Genomic DNA, 14,907 nt, shown 5'->3' with positions numbered 1-14,907 from the left:
GGGTCGTCGTTGTCCCAGAGCAGATCCGGACCCAGCCGGGAGGGGAGAGAGAATAAACAATTATCGAGCACCTCCTGGGAGCCGAGCTCTGTGCTAAGCCCTACAAAGGTCTCGTTTAATGCCCCAACAACGCACACGGGGGAGGGACTTAGCTAGATGAACACAGGTAAACGTGCTAGGCCGAACTGGGATCTTGGGGGCTGCAGACCCACTCCTTTACCACTGGGCCATTTAGCTGGGCCTCCTAACTGGCACCAGGGGACCACCCGGTATGCTGGGGCCTCCTCTCCTCCTGACCTCCCTGGGACACTAGTGAGGCACACGGGCTTTATCCCCTTCGTGACCAACCCACCTTTTTCATTTGTGCATTTTTGTTGATGACACCGGCATACACATCTATTCCTCTTAATTCCCTGTAATGTGCCGCAGCCTGGTAATGGTCCCGAGAGGCTCACTTTCAGTTCTTTGGAGACCAGCGGGTTCCACACCGCACCAAAAAGGCAGTGATGTTAAAAAGGAAAGCCAAGGGGAGATGTGGCAGGTCTTTGGTGGACCTCTATTTCCAAGAGAATAACTTTCCCCAAGGTTATCCAGGCTTTCTTCTGTGTTTATTCCTGAGCCCAGTTCAAGGTCCGTTCCCAGTGTCTGTCCAAGGTAACAGGATGTCCCAAAAGTCTTAGTGTGATAAGCTATATACGTACTGTGTGAAGTTTTAAGCTGCTCTGCCCACCATAATCTCTGGCAGGGGCGTTCTCCATCCATTTGTTTTCTCCATGTAGACAGATCAAGCTGTCAGGCTTTTGGATCTTCTCCAGGAAGCTCTGCACTAGGCCAGAATGTCTTCCGTCTTATCATCAGTACAAACAGTAGTATCAAACTCAAATAGAAATAGGGACCTCTATTGTATATATAACTAAATGGAGAGGCGAGGAGGCAGCTCAGCAGATAGAGCCCTAGGCCTGAAGTTCAAATATGACCTCAGATACCAGCTGTATGAACCTGGACAAGTTATTTAAGTGCTGTCTTCCTCAGTTTCCCCATCTGTAAACTGGGAATAATAATAGTACCTACCTCCCAGGATTATTAGGAGGTAGATGGCTCAGTGGCTAGAACACTAGGCCTGGAGTCAGGAAGAACTGAGTTCAAATATGATCTCAGATACTTACTAGCTATATGAATCTGGGTGTTTAAATGTTTCCCAATTACATTTTGAGTTGCCCTGGGTAGTATTGTGAACCACACATTGTTTGATCTGATTCTGGTTCTTGAGTCCAGATAGATTTCAGGGAGTCCATGAACTTGGTTGGGGAGAATGATATCTTCATTTTCTTTTTTTTTTTTTTAAATAACTTTTTAATGACAGAACCCATACCAGGGTAATTTTTTACAACATTATCCCTTGCACTCACTTCTGTTCCGATTTTTCCCCTCCCTTCCTCCACCCCCTTTCCCAGATGGCAAGCAGTCCTTTACATGTTAAATATGTCATAGTGATATCTTCATTTTCACTAACTGAAATTTAGCATATCCTTCAATTATGAATATAAAGAGCAGCCTTATTATGAAAAGAAATCCATAAGACAGACTCTCCACAACAGCCCAGGACATATAAGGTTAAGAGTCCCTGATTTATAGGAAATCCCTTCTTATTTTGGACTTTGTGCTGGATTTCCTCTAAGATAGTGATAAATATCTGTGGCAAGTTTAAGTCTCCATATAATTGCTTGCTATTAATAATGGTTCTTTTCTCTTGTAGAATTTTGACATATGCAAAGGAGATATTTTGTTGTTGGGGAATCCTTAAGATTGCATTTTGTTCTATAAAATCAAATGTATTTTTATAGTCAACAAATACAGAAGGATACTATGTGCTCTATATCTTTTTAAAAGTATATACTTATTTTGACACACTATTTGTTATGCTTTCTCTTCCACTACCTTCCTTCTTCCATTAAATAATCAAAAAATAAAAAATAAAACATAACAAGTATGCATAGTTCATCAAAACAGTCCCACACTGGCCATGTCCAAAAAAATTTTTTTTATTCTGTATTTAAATCCATTCCTTCTTTGCTAGGAGTTAAGTGACAGTACACATAATTAACGTCATTTCCCTTTCCAACTTCAATTTCCCAATTCTTGTCATCAAGATTTTAAGTTAGTTGGAATTGTCTTGTTTCTACATAATATATCTTTTTTTAAATTTTATTTTATCTTTACATTGATTTTTATATTTACCCTATTCTGATTGTTCAGGATTGACTCCTTTAAGTAATGCCTTATTTCCTATATGTTAAGCTATAATCAGTTTCCTTTTTTTGTTGTTTTTGTGATGTTATTTGATGCTTAATCATGTCTCATGCTCTTTTTAATGTATCACACTACCAATTCAGTCATGGCTGACCCTACCTGATCCCATGCACAGTTTTCTTGACAGAGAAACTGGAGCAGAAATTGACATTTCTTTCTCCAGCTCATTCTACAAATGAGTAAACTGAGGTACACAAGGTTAAATGACTTGCCCAGAGTCACACTTCTACATATTGTCTGAGGTTGGATTTAAACTCAGTCTTCCTAACTTTAGGCCCAGCACTCTATTCACTGGCCCACCAGGTGTTCCTGGTTTCTACTAAATAGGCATGAAGAAGCAAACCCCTGTCCTGGTTAATATTTTCCAACCTTAGCCATCCCTGCCTTTAAAAAGAGTCACACAGCTACTAAGTGTCTTGAGCCTGAATTTGAACTGAGTTTTCTCCTATTGGGTCACATAATTGCCCTCCTCACCTCACCCCTCCCCATAGATGTCACCATATCACTTGAGATCTTTGCAGAGTTTCTCTTTCTCTTCATCCTTTGCAACAGTTGTTGGAGTATAAACCATTTTCATCGTGGTCCTTTTGCAAATACTTATTATTAGCACTGTAATGATGCATCGTATTGCCTTGGGACAAATGATAAAAATCAACTCCTCCAGCTCCTCCACTTGGCTCTTAAAATAGAACTGGAGCCTCTCTTCCATTTATTTAACTGCAAGCCTCTTCGATCTCCTGGTTTCACTTAAGATGAGAACATTAAGACTGACACAACTGAGTTTTTCTAGTGAACATCTGCTCATTCTGTCCAGCAGGTCACTGGAGGAGGATGTCCTGTGTAGTGGAGCTCCTGCAGCTAAGCTAATTATTCTAGATGGTCTATAATTAAATTGCATGATTATTTTTGCACCCTCTGCTTCCTTTTTCATCACTGCTACTTTCTCTGCAGAATGAGAAAGAGACGAAAGGGATCCTTTTGCTGGGGTTAAGTGGGAGGTACCCACACTATTGCAGGAAGTTGGAAGTCATAGACTCTCCTAACCCAAGGACAAATGGTTGGCACACAATTTTGTATAGATGGGGAAGTCACGGGGCAGCTAGTTGGTGTAATGGATAGAGCACCAGCCCTGAGTTCAGATCTGGTCTCAGAAGCTTAACACTTCCTAGCTGTGTGACCCTGGGCAAGTCACTTAACCCCAATTGCCTCAGCAAAAAAAAAAAAAAAAGGGGGGGGTGTCAAAATTTAAACCATCCTGATTCCCTATTACTTGTGATTGTTCAGCTCTTTGTGACTTCATTTGGGCTTTTCTTGGCCCAAAAATACTGGAGTGATTTTCCATTTCTTTTCCCAGCTCATTTTTACAAATGAGGAAACTGAAGCAAAGGCAAAGTGAATTACCCAGAGTCACACAGCCAGTAAGTGTTTGAAGCTTGATTTGAATTTAGGTCTTTCTAATTCTATCCCCTATATTCTACCAACTGCACTGCCTAGCTGTTGTAGGATAAATATATAAAATCCTCAGTTTGGAGTTTAAAATCTTTCATAACTTTCCAGATTTATTATACACACTACTATGACAGGTAGCCAAACTGTCTTCAGTACCTTTGCACTGACTGTTCTTCAAAACCTGCCAAGTACTCCTTCACCTCTACTTCCTCTTAAGTCCTAGTTAAGGCCCAAATTATCTTCTATTTCTGCTCTTGTTGAAAAAGCAATAATTAAATAGACTACTACTACTATTCCATCAGTAGAATCTCTGATTTCCCAGACTATAGACCTCTCAGACCAAAACACTTGCTCAGCCCACTCCCCTTTAAACTACCGCCCCTTCTCATTGGAATGCCATTTCCTTGAGGGCAGGGAGTGTGTCCCTTTGGGATTTGTATTTCCTGCATTTAGACTCCCAGCTGAAAGTCCCAAGTATTTGCTAATAAATACTAGTGGATTGGTTAATTGGTAGATACCCTACTTTGAACTGATAGATGAACAATTAATTTCTTAAGTTTACTGAGTGCTAGTCCTCTTGGGCTCTGCTTGACCTTACTCCTTAGTTCTGATTCTCCCTCCCCATCCCCACCCCTCGGTTGGTTTCCTATCTTTCCAAACCATTTTCTCTCTAGTCTCTTTTTAGGTAATCTCTTCAGTTTTATTTATTCAGCCAGCCCTAAACTTTCTCTGTAGCTTCAGGCCTATATTTTCCTTTGCCAGCTGGATATCTCATCCTAACAGATTCTCAGACTCAGCCTATCCCAACTAGAACTCATTTTCTTTTCCCTAAAGCCCATTCTTCCTCAAAAAGCTCCTATTTTTAATTGGGGCACCAAACAAAACATATATATAAAACATATATATATATATATATACTTATTGAGGTGTATAGCCTAAATTATTCCCATACTGTCCATCCACAGTTTCCCCAAAACAGTTCTCAAACCAGTGATATTTTCTAGTTCATTATTATTTCTCACCTTGACTCTTGTACTAGCCTCTTAAAGTCATCTTGCTTCTAATCTCTCCTTCATCCAATTTATCCTTCACCCAGCTGCTAAACTGATAATCCTTTTAATAATTTTTTTAAAAAGATTTTTATTGGTGCCTTTTGTTTTAATATCACCTAGATTTCTTTCTTTCTCTCCCAGAGAACCATCCTTTCTAACAAAGAATTTTCAAAAGGAAAGGAAAAAAAAAAAGAGGAAGAAGAGAAAAAAAAATTTTTTTTAACAATATTAATTAACACATTGAAAAAGTCAGATATTATACGGACAATTCTGTACCTGGAGATTCTGACTAATGCAAAGGAGTTTGGAGAAAGAGTTGCCCACTCTTCTTTGGGATGAAACTATTTGTAATTTCACTATATTGAGTGTCAATTGTTTTCTGCTTGTTCTTTCTTTTTACATTGGGGTAGCCATTGTTTTTCTGGGTCTGTTTACTTCACTTTGTATTAGTTCATATAATACTCCATGATTCTCTGCATTCATATTATTTGTAGCTTCTTGTAGTCTGGTAATATCCCACAATTTATTTAGTCATCTCCCCCCCGCAAAAAAAAAAAAAAAAAAAAAGAAAAGAAAAGAAATTCTTTGGGTCTTGCCTTCAATAATGAAGCAAACCCAGGAAGAAAAGATTTAAAGGAGTTTATTGTAGCCCCCAAGGGAAAAGCTGGTTGATGGCCTGTGATGAATTCAACCCAGTGCTGCTTTTAGATTTGTAATAAGGGAAAGACAATCCTGAGATGTGCATATTTCTAAAAGGGGACATTCTAACATCACAGTTCCTCCCTTATTGCCACAGCATAGGAAAATGAGCCGAGATGAGAAGATGGGATGGAAGCCAGGTGGCAGGGGGCCAGCTAGCAGGTGCTACAAAGGAGAAGTGTTGCATTTTCTTATAGATTGGCACAGATTCTGGAAGACAAGCAGGAATGAAAACATTGGGGTGACTTGCACTGACTCGGCACAAATTCAGTGATTCCCCACCCATGGGGCAGCACCGCCACCGAGTCCATATGAATTCTCTCTCTTTCGTTGCTTTATCCAAGACTATAAATGTGGAAGTTGGCTTGGGGATCAGCACTGTAGACATAAACAGCAATATAATCCCATGAGAACATGTGAGAGAAAACCTACAAACAGATACTTTAATCAATGAAAATTCTGTACCCCAAAACATATCTGGAGCCCTTAGACTGGGGCAGTGCAGTAGAGTCCCTCTATGGGTATTCAAATGGTAGCGAGCCCATTCCCCACCTCCTACCCTTTCTCACAGTTTCTTTCATTATGAGTCAGATTCTTGACAAGAAAGGCAGCTGGAGACCACACAATGGAACTCTGCCTAAACACTGAGGGCAAACCACTATGGGCAAAGGGCCTTGGAGTCTGCACTGGTATCAGTCCCAGCAAAAGTGAAAAGCAGCTTACAGAAGAGAGAACAGGTCCATCATATTCATGAGACTAATATAAAAAAGTTATGTAATAGCTGAATAAAGGAACCTAAAATAGCAGTAGACTGAGGAGTGTCAAGTCTTTTGGCAACATCTATGATGCTCAAGGGTCTAACAAGCTCTTCCTGGGTATCTCCCAGCCAGCTGCTTATGGTTCAGGGCAGACCTTTGGAGGTATTTCCTCAACTTTCTTCAGGTCTCGTCTCACTCATTCCTGGAGATCTTCTAGCTAATGTTGCTAAAATCCAGTGATAAGAGTCAGTGTCATTTAGTAAACTCTGACAAACTCTAATCAGATTGACCTAGTTCATTTGGGGAAAAAAATCCATTCAGATCTTATGGAACTAGTCCTAATAACCAAAGGACTATAAGAAGAATATTTTCAATATATTCAATATTTACAAAGCAATTGCACCTTCTACCTTTACCCAAATCTTGTCTCTGATATGGCACCAACAGACTGAAGAAGGATCCACAAGAACCTAACTTGGAAAGTGAACCTTTTTGTCAATGTTATCAGATGGAGACTTCAAAATGCAGAAATGATGACTTAAAATGTCTTTACAAGTATTAATGCAGTTCTGTGTATAAAATCCTTAATCCAATTTTTAGAATTTTTTAGTAAAACATCCTCAAAGTTTGTATTTTCCCATATTATACACTAAGAAGCCAATCACACACACACACACACACACACACACACACACACACACACACCTTTCGGTTTCTGACACTTTAATCTCATTGCTTTCTTAAAAGTTACTACCCAAATAAATATTTTTATTTTGTTTTCTTAAAACACTTGAATCTTTGCCTTTTTTCTTTCTTTGAGAATATACATTCTCTTCATATCATTCTAAAAGGATGAAATATTTCAAGACTCTAATTCTATTACATGAAGATATACCTAACAATCATCAAGGATAGAGCAAGCTTAGAACTTTGATGCTTAGGATATGGAGTTGACCATAAGTTTGGATAAAAAGTTGTAAGATTTTTCATATTTATATCTTATTATAATAAAAAAGATATTTTAGTATCAATAAATTAATAGGCTTACTATTATAATGACAGACTTCTGCTGTTTACTTCCCCAGATAATACAAATTTGTTATGAAAGAAAAAGAGAATGATATGCTTATGATGGTATGAAGACTGTCCTTTCAAGCACACAGACTTATCTGACATAAGCTAAAACAGGGGGACAACTCTCTTAGCTCTGTGTGATTCAGCATGACTCATATATAACAGCTGATTGTGCAGCCCAATACTACATTATTCACAAGGTATCATAGCCAGGCTCAGAATTAACCAGGTGGGAAAATTTCCTGTTAACCCTAAATGCACAATGGGAAACTGGATCAAAAGGAGCTTACCTTTGCCTACACAAGATTATCCCCTGAACTTTTTTTGAGAGACAGATATCCACCTGTAGCAATCAGTTTTCAGGCTGTGCTCCCATTGGGCAGCACAGGGAACATGTATAGTATAGTGGTTTAAGAGCAATTTAGACAATCACACCTGAAAACAAACTCAAAATGACATCAAATTACAATCCAATGAGAATTTGCTTCAAATAGAAAATAATCTGATCACAGTTTAGAGCTAAAATATTATCAATTTTCTTATGTTGCAAGAATAATTAACTATGAGCATATATAAGGACATCAAATTTGCCCTTCATTTATAATATAAGGTAAATTACATTATCTGGAGTTCACAGATACAGCAGATATATTGTTTCCACACCCCCCAAAACATTGACTGCAGGATTGTATTGCCCTAGGCAAGATTAAGTCTTTGAACCTAAGATCTATTGTTATGATGTTGTAAAGATATAATTTCAGTACTTGAGAATTTTGCAATCTGTGGCTAGTAGAACAGATAAGATCTTAAGACCTTGACCAAGTAGAAAGTTTTAGGGAACCTCAGATAAGAATCACTAACTTAAGAAGGCCTTTGCTATTTTTTTCTCCCAACAGTAAGTTAGCATTATATTTATCCATTTTCCAAGCCAAATATATCCAATTAAATATTTAACAGTTTTTAGAAACATTTTGACCACATCCTTTCAACAGCTCAATTCATAATCTAACAGTATCCAGAAAAACTTTTTACTAACAGCATTTCTGGTAGAATGGTTTCCCAAGTTTCACAACATAAGAAAAATTTTAGAAACACAATATCATATATTTAAAACATAAAACAAAACTTATTACCACTCAGTCAAATGCATTTCCAAATTATCCTTTGTAGAAAATTACTCATCACTTTTGTCATTTTATACTAATCATATCTAAAACCTAGTGGAAAATAATCTGATATGGAGTAATTATACTCAATAAAATATATATATATTTGGGTTTACAATCTAAAATGGTAATATTTGGAACCTCAGTTTTCTTCCAAGAGCTATAAACTACTCACACCTCAAATTTTAAAGCCCATTGCTTTCAGCTAACAAACATTATAACTTGATAGAATATTGTCCATCTGAAATTGCTAACAGGCATTGGTTTAGAAAGTTTTCTCAAATCCTTCTTAACTCAATGGAATCAAAACTTTCCCTAACCAAACTCCAAATCCATTAACCCTCAAACCTCCAATTACACAGTCAGTACAAATTGGTATCAACTTTATCTTTTTATTTCCTCTTATTCTTGCTTGTTTAAACTTTCTTTCTTCCTTTCTTTTTATAATTTTCCAGCAGACAAATTAAAGCCTGTCAATTTACCTAAAAAAATAAATTCCATTGAATTATTTCAAACTTTTTCTATCTTTATCTCTGCAATCTTTAACCTATCCAGGGTTGTGAAAGCATATCACAGTTTTCTTTCTTATTTCCCACTGAGAGTTTGATCAAAGGTCAGTGAGAGTAAATAAATCTATTTTGAGATTTCATTAATCTCCCTCTCTATGCTTCTAAGTTTAGTGTCCCACAGTAGCTTTTATTGGTCACTAGGTATTCTACTTTAGCTTTCCCAAAAGATATCTCCTAGTTCCCAACAATCTCCCTCTTGTCATTGTAAATATTGATTCTTCCTTACCTACAAAAGAGTCCAAGCCCAGGGAATACTGGGGATGGAGTTGATGGTCTCATATGGCTAGTGGTGGAGTGTTGGTTATTTCCTCTTGGGCCCTTTTTGGTTTTTAAAATTTCCTTTTCCATTCCCTAATCCCTTCTTTTGATGTTACTTTGGTCTTGTATGATAATGAAGGAAGCTTCTGTTTCAAAATCTCTCTTGATAAGATTAGAAGGGAAGCAATAAACTGGGAAAATATTTTTAGATTCAAAGGTTCTGATAAATACCTCATTTCTAAAATATATAGCGAATTAACTCAAATTTATAAGAATTCAAATCATTTTCCAATTGATAAATGGTCAAAGGAGATGAACAATTTTCAGATGAAGAAATTGAAACTATTTTCACTCATATGAAAAGATGCTCTGAATCACTATTGATCAGGGAAATGCAAATTAAGACAACTCTGAGATACCACTACATACCTCTCAGATTTGCTAAAATGACAGGAAAAGATAATGATGAATGCTGGAGCCAATGTGGGAAAACTAACACTGATACATTTTTGGTGGAACTATGAACACATTCAGCCATTCTGGAGAGCAATTTGGAACTATGCTCAAAAAGTTATCAAACTGTGCATACCCTTTGATCCAGCAGTGTTACTACTGGGCTTATATCCCAAAGAGATACTAAAGAAAGGAAAGGGACCTATATGTGCCAAAATGTTTGTGGCAGCCCTGTTTGTAGTGGCCAGAAACTGGAAGTTGAGTGGATGCCCATCAGTTGGAGAATGGCTGAATAAGTTGTGGTATATGAATGTTATACAATATTATTGTTTTGTAAGAAATGACCCCCAGGATGATTTCAGAGACGCTTGGAGAGATGTACAACAACTGATGTTAAATGAAATGAGCAAAACCAGGAGATCATTGTACACGGCAACAACAAGACTATATGACAATCAATTCTGATGGACATGGCTCTCTTCAGCAATGAGATCATTCAAACCCGTTCCACTTGTTCAATGATGAAAAGCCATCTACACACAGAGAGAGGACCATGGGAACAGAGTGTGGAACACAACATAGCATTTTCATTCTTTTTATTAATGTTTGCATGCATTTTGTTTTCTTTCTCAAGTTTTTTTTTTCCTTCTTGATCTGATTTTTCTTGTGCAGCAAGATAACTGTGTACATATGTATACATATATTCGATTTAACATATATTTTAACATATTTAATATGTGTTAGATTACCTGCCAAAGAGGGGAGGAGGTGAGGGAAAGAGGGAAAAATTTGGAAAAGAAAGTTTTGCAAGGGTCAGTGTTGAAAAAGTATCTAAGAATATGTTTTGTAAATAAAAAGCTTTAATAAAATTTAAAAAAAAACCCTCTCTTGTTAGTACCCAACATCCATTTTCCTAGATTATTCTTTAAGTCTTAATTTTCATATCCAAGGTCCTGATTTTTATCTCTCTGAATTTTCTTCCCATTATTTTCCTGTTCCCTACTGAGGCTCATCACCTGCCAGAATTTCATGCCAAGCTTTTAACAGTTTGTGCTAGAGAATGAAGAGAAAGCTTACCCTTTCTGCCCCTTTATGAATACTTATATTATTTAGGCTAAGTTAGGTGGCTCAGTAATTAGAGTCCCACTCTGGAGTCAGGAACTCATCTTCATGATTTCAAATTTAGCCTCAAACACTCAGCTGTGTGACCTTAGGCAAGTCACTTAAACTTGTTTGCCTTAGTTCTTCATTTGTAAAATGAGTAGGAGAAGGAAATGGCAAACTACTTCCCTATCTTTGCCAAGAAAATCTCAAATGGGGTCATAAAGATGAACATGATTAAAATGACTCCACAATAATTTTCCTGCAAATGAAACTTCTATGTCTGCAAGCTGCCTCTTCCTGTACATTACTTTTCTTCTTCATGTACAATCAATCAAAAATAAAAAATCAAAATTTGAATCTGTGGACCTACTTCTCCTTCACCTTCCTGAGCTTAGGGAATTAAATTCTCCAATAACTTTACATCTGACTGACCTCCAGGAAGTCTATTCAGGTCTGTTATAGGGCAAAAGTCCTAGTGCCAGCTTGCAGTCAGAGTAAAATTCCCTAGTGAGAGCCCCGGGGTGAAGTAATTCTCCTGGTTGAGCTTGCCAAAAATTGCTAAAAGAAAAATGTTTTTCAGGCCTCGCCCTCAATAATGAAGCAAACTCAGGAAGAGAAATTTTAAAGGAGTTTATTATAGTATCCAAGCCAAAAAAGCAGGTAGATGGTGATGAAATTCAAACTAGATGCTGTTTTTATAATAAAGAAAGGCAATGCTGATTGGCGCCCATTTCTATAAGGGGATGTGCTAGCATCCTTCAGTATTGTTGCATCATGGGGAAATGGGACTAGTGATAAGGAGATGGCATGAGAGTCCATGAGGCCGTGTGGTGCTACAGAGGAGAGAGGGAGGTGGAATTAAAGTACAAACTTTCCTACCAACTGGCTGTCACAGATTTTGGAAAACAAGTAATACTGGAAACAATGGGGTGACTTGAACCAAATTAGCAAAAATTTCAATACCATAATTGATGGACATCTACTTTGTTTCTAATTCTTTGCTATCACCAAAAAAAAAAAAGCTGCTATAAATATTTCAATGTATATGGAGACTTTTTTTTTTTGGTCAATGACCTTCTTGGAATATATGCCCAGTAGTGGATAACTTGTTCTTAAAACACAAATCTGACTTTGTCCCTCTTCTTTCTTTCTTTCTTTCTTTCTTTTTTTTTTTTGCTTCTTTTTTTGTTTGTTTTGCTGCTCAGGCAATTGGGGTTAAGTGACTTGCTCAGAGTCACACAGCCAAGAGGTGTTTAGTGTCTGAGGTCAGATTTGAGCTCAGGACCTCCTGACTTCAGGGCTGGCGCTCTAATCACTGCGCCACCTAGCTGCCCCTGTCCCTTTTCTACTTAAAAATTTTCAGTAGCTCTTTATTGCTTCTAAGATTACATAGAAAACCCCACAATATGATTTTCACTTAGTTTTACAGTCATGTTTCAAATCACTCTTCCTTACATATCATACATTTCAGTTAACTGGAACCACTATTTAATCTCTGTATAAGACATCCATCTGCCTTTCTATGACTGGTCCCCTTTATTTGAAATTCATTCCTTCACTTCCATATCTTGGGTTCCAAACCTCCTTTGAGAAAACAGCTTAGGTGACAACTCCTATGCAAGGTCTTTTCTGTTCTCCCCAATTATTGGCTCTTGAAATTACATCCTTCTAGTTGCCTAGGTGGCCAGTTTTAACGGCTTCTTCCACTCCTCCCTCTCTCTTATCCCATATATCCATCCAAGTCAGTTGCTAAACGTAAATTCTTACTAACTTTGCCACCATTGACATTTCTTTTTTCTCTCTTTTTTCCCTGAGGCAGTTGAGGTTAAGTGACTTTCCCAGAGTCACACAGCTAGGAAGTGTTAAGTGTCTGAGATCAGATTTGAACTCAGGTCCTCCTGACTCCAGGGCTGGTACCCTAACCACTGAGCCACCTTGCTGCTCCCCACCATTGACATTTTTTGTATTTGCCTGGTTCTTTCTACCCATTTGGACACCATCCTCACCTGGACTCTTTGAATAGCCAGCTGGCTGTCTCTCTGCCTCAAGTCTTGCTCCTCTCCTGGCCATCCTGTACACAAAAGTGATCTTCCTAAAGCAAATGCTGACCTTGTCATTCTCCAGCTCAAAATTACTTATCACCTCCAAGTTCAACAAGAAATCAACATTTAAGTCCTGGTTGGCATTTCAAATCTTTCACAATCTGGCTCTGCCTATTTTCCTTATCTTCCCCTTCATACACTCTATGATCTGCCAAAATGACTTATTTGCCACTCCTCACACATGACATTTTATCTCCTATATCTAGGTTTTTGCATAAGCAGTCTCCAGTGCTTGGGGTGCCTTTATGTCTCATCTCTTTTTCTTATGAGGAGTTGATTAGGAGAGCAAATAGTTAATTGCAAGAATTAAATGAACTATTCCAGATAGCCTTGTGATGGAGAGTCATCTGTAACCAGAGAGAGGACTATGGGGACTGAATGTGGGTTACAACATAGCATTTTCACCCTTTTTTGTTTTTTGCTTGCTTATTTTTTTCTTTCTCATTTTTGACCTTTTGATCTGATTTTTGTTATGCAGCATGATAAATGTGGAAATGTTTAGAAGAATTACACATGTTTAACCTATATCGGATTACTTGCTGTCTAAGGGAGGGAAGGAGGGAAAGGAAGGAGAAAATTTGGAACAAAAAGTTTTGCAAGGTTGAATGTTGAAAACTATTTTTGCATGTATTTTGAAAAACAAAAGGCTATTATTAAAAATTGAATGAACCATACTCATTCAATTTTGTGACTCAATTCTAGAGCTAGTTTAGTTTCTATTCAATTGTGAGTCCAGTCCAATTTCTGACTTATGAGAGAACTTCATTCAATTGTGGGAATTGGGAGAAAACCTTACTGTTTGAATCAAGCCCTGCATGGCTGGGAAGCTGGACCATCTCTATCTGTTGCTTAAAGACCCTTAACTAAGGACCAAGGCTATGCTGGCCAGAAACCCAGTCTTATCCAAAGACTGATAGAAGAAATTTTCCCTAAATTGTCATCTCAAGCAATCTGCATCTTATCGAAGAACTGACACCATACTGATCAGTCTTGTTTCGGTGATCCTTTGACTGCAAGAGACATTTGGAGGGAGAGAAGGATGTCTCTTTTTTTCAATTCAAGGAATTGTATCTGTTTACCCTCCCCTCCCAATCTGGAAAATTTCTAATCTTTCCTCCAATTAGAAATCAAATGACCTAATTTTGTATCTTGATTAATTGTTTCCTTTTAAGTAATTGGTCTTATTTGATTAATTGTTTTTAATATATAAAAATCTTCTCTCCCTGGATTCAGAGTCCAGGCTTAAGCTCAAGAAGTCTGCTCCCACTTTGCTGGGCAATTGGTGGAATGCATTGCTTAATAAACTGTTACACTTGGAAGATTGAAAATTTGTATCCTCAGTTATTTCATCTTTCACCTACCATGCTTAGAATACCTAGTTCAGATGCCACCTTCTAATTGTGTCCCAGAGATATTAGCATGGTTTAATTATTTTTTATAATTAATTTTATATTTTATAATCAATTATTATTATTAGCATGGAAAATAACCAGTTTAGCCTTTGATTCTCAGTGGTCTGATGTCTCTGAGAAAATCTCTTAACTTTTCAGTGTTCTAGGCAACTCTAGGACTTTCTGTTTCAATGAAATCCCAGTCCTAATCGCTATTCTCTATTTTATATTTATATGTGTATATGTTATTTCTTCCAACAGAAGGTAAGCTCCTTGAGGGTAAGGATAATTTGAGTTTGTATTTGAATGCCCATCACCTAACTTGGTGTCTTGAGTCTTCATGATGATTAATAAATGCTTGTTGAATTTAAATTTGAATTAAATTGAAAGATATTTTATCTCATTGGGGAAATGCCTGTCACATAGTAAGTGCTTAAATGCTTATTGAGTTGACTTGTTGGTCTATAGCAGTGGTTCTCAAAGTATGGTCTAGCAGGGGTCCTCAGACTTTTTAAATAGGGG

Source organism: Antechinus flavipes, chromosome 1 (genome assembly GCF_016432865.1).
Source record: "Antechinus flavipes isolate AdamAnt ecotype Samford, QLD, Australia chromosome 1, AdamAnt_v2, whole genome shotgun sequence".
NCBI classification, from domain to species: Eukaryota; Metazoa; Chordata; class Mammalia; order Dasyuromorphia; family Dasyuridae; genus Antechinus; species Antechinus flavipes.
Note: the sequence above shows the minus strand (reverse complement) of the source record.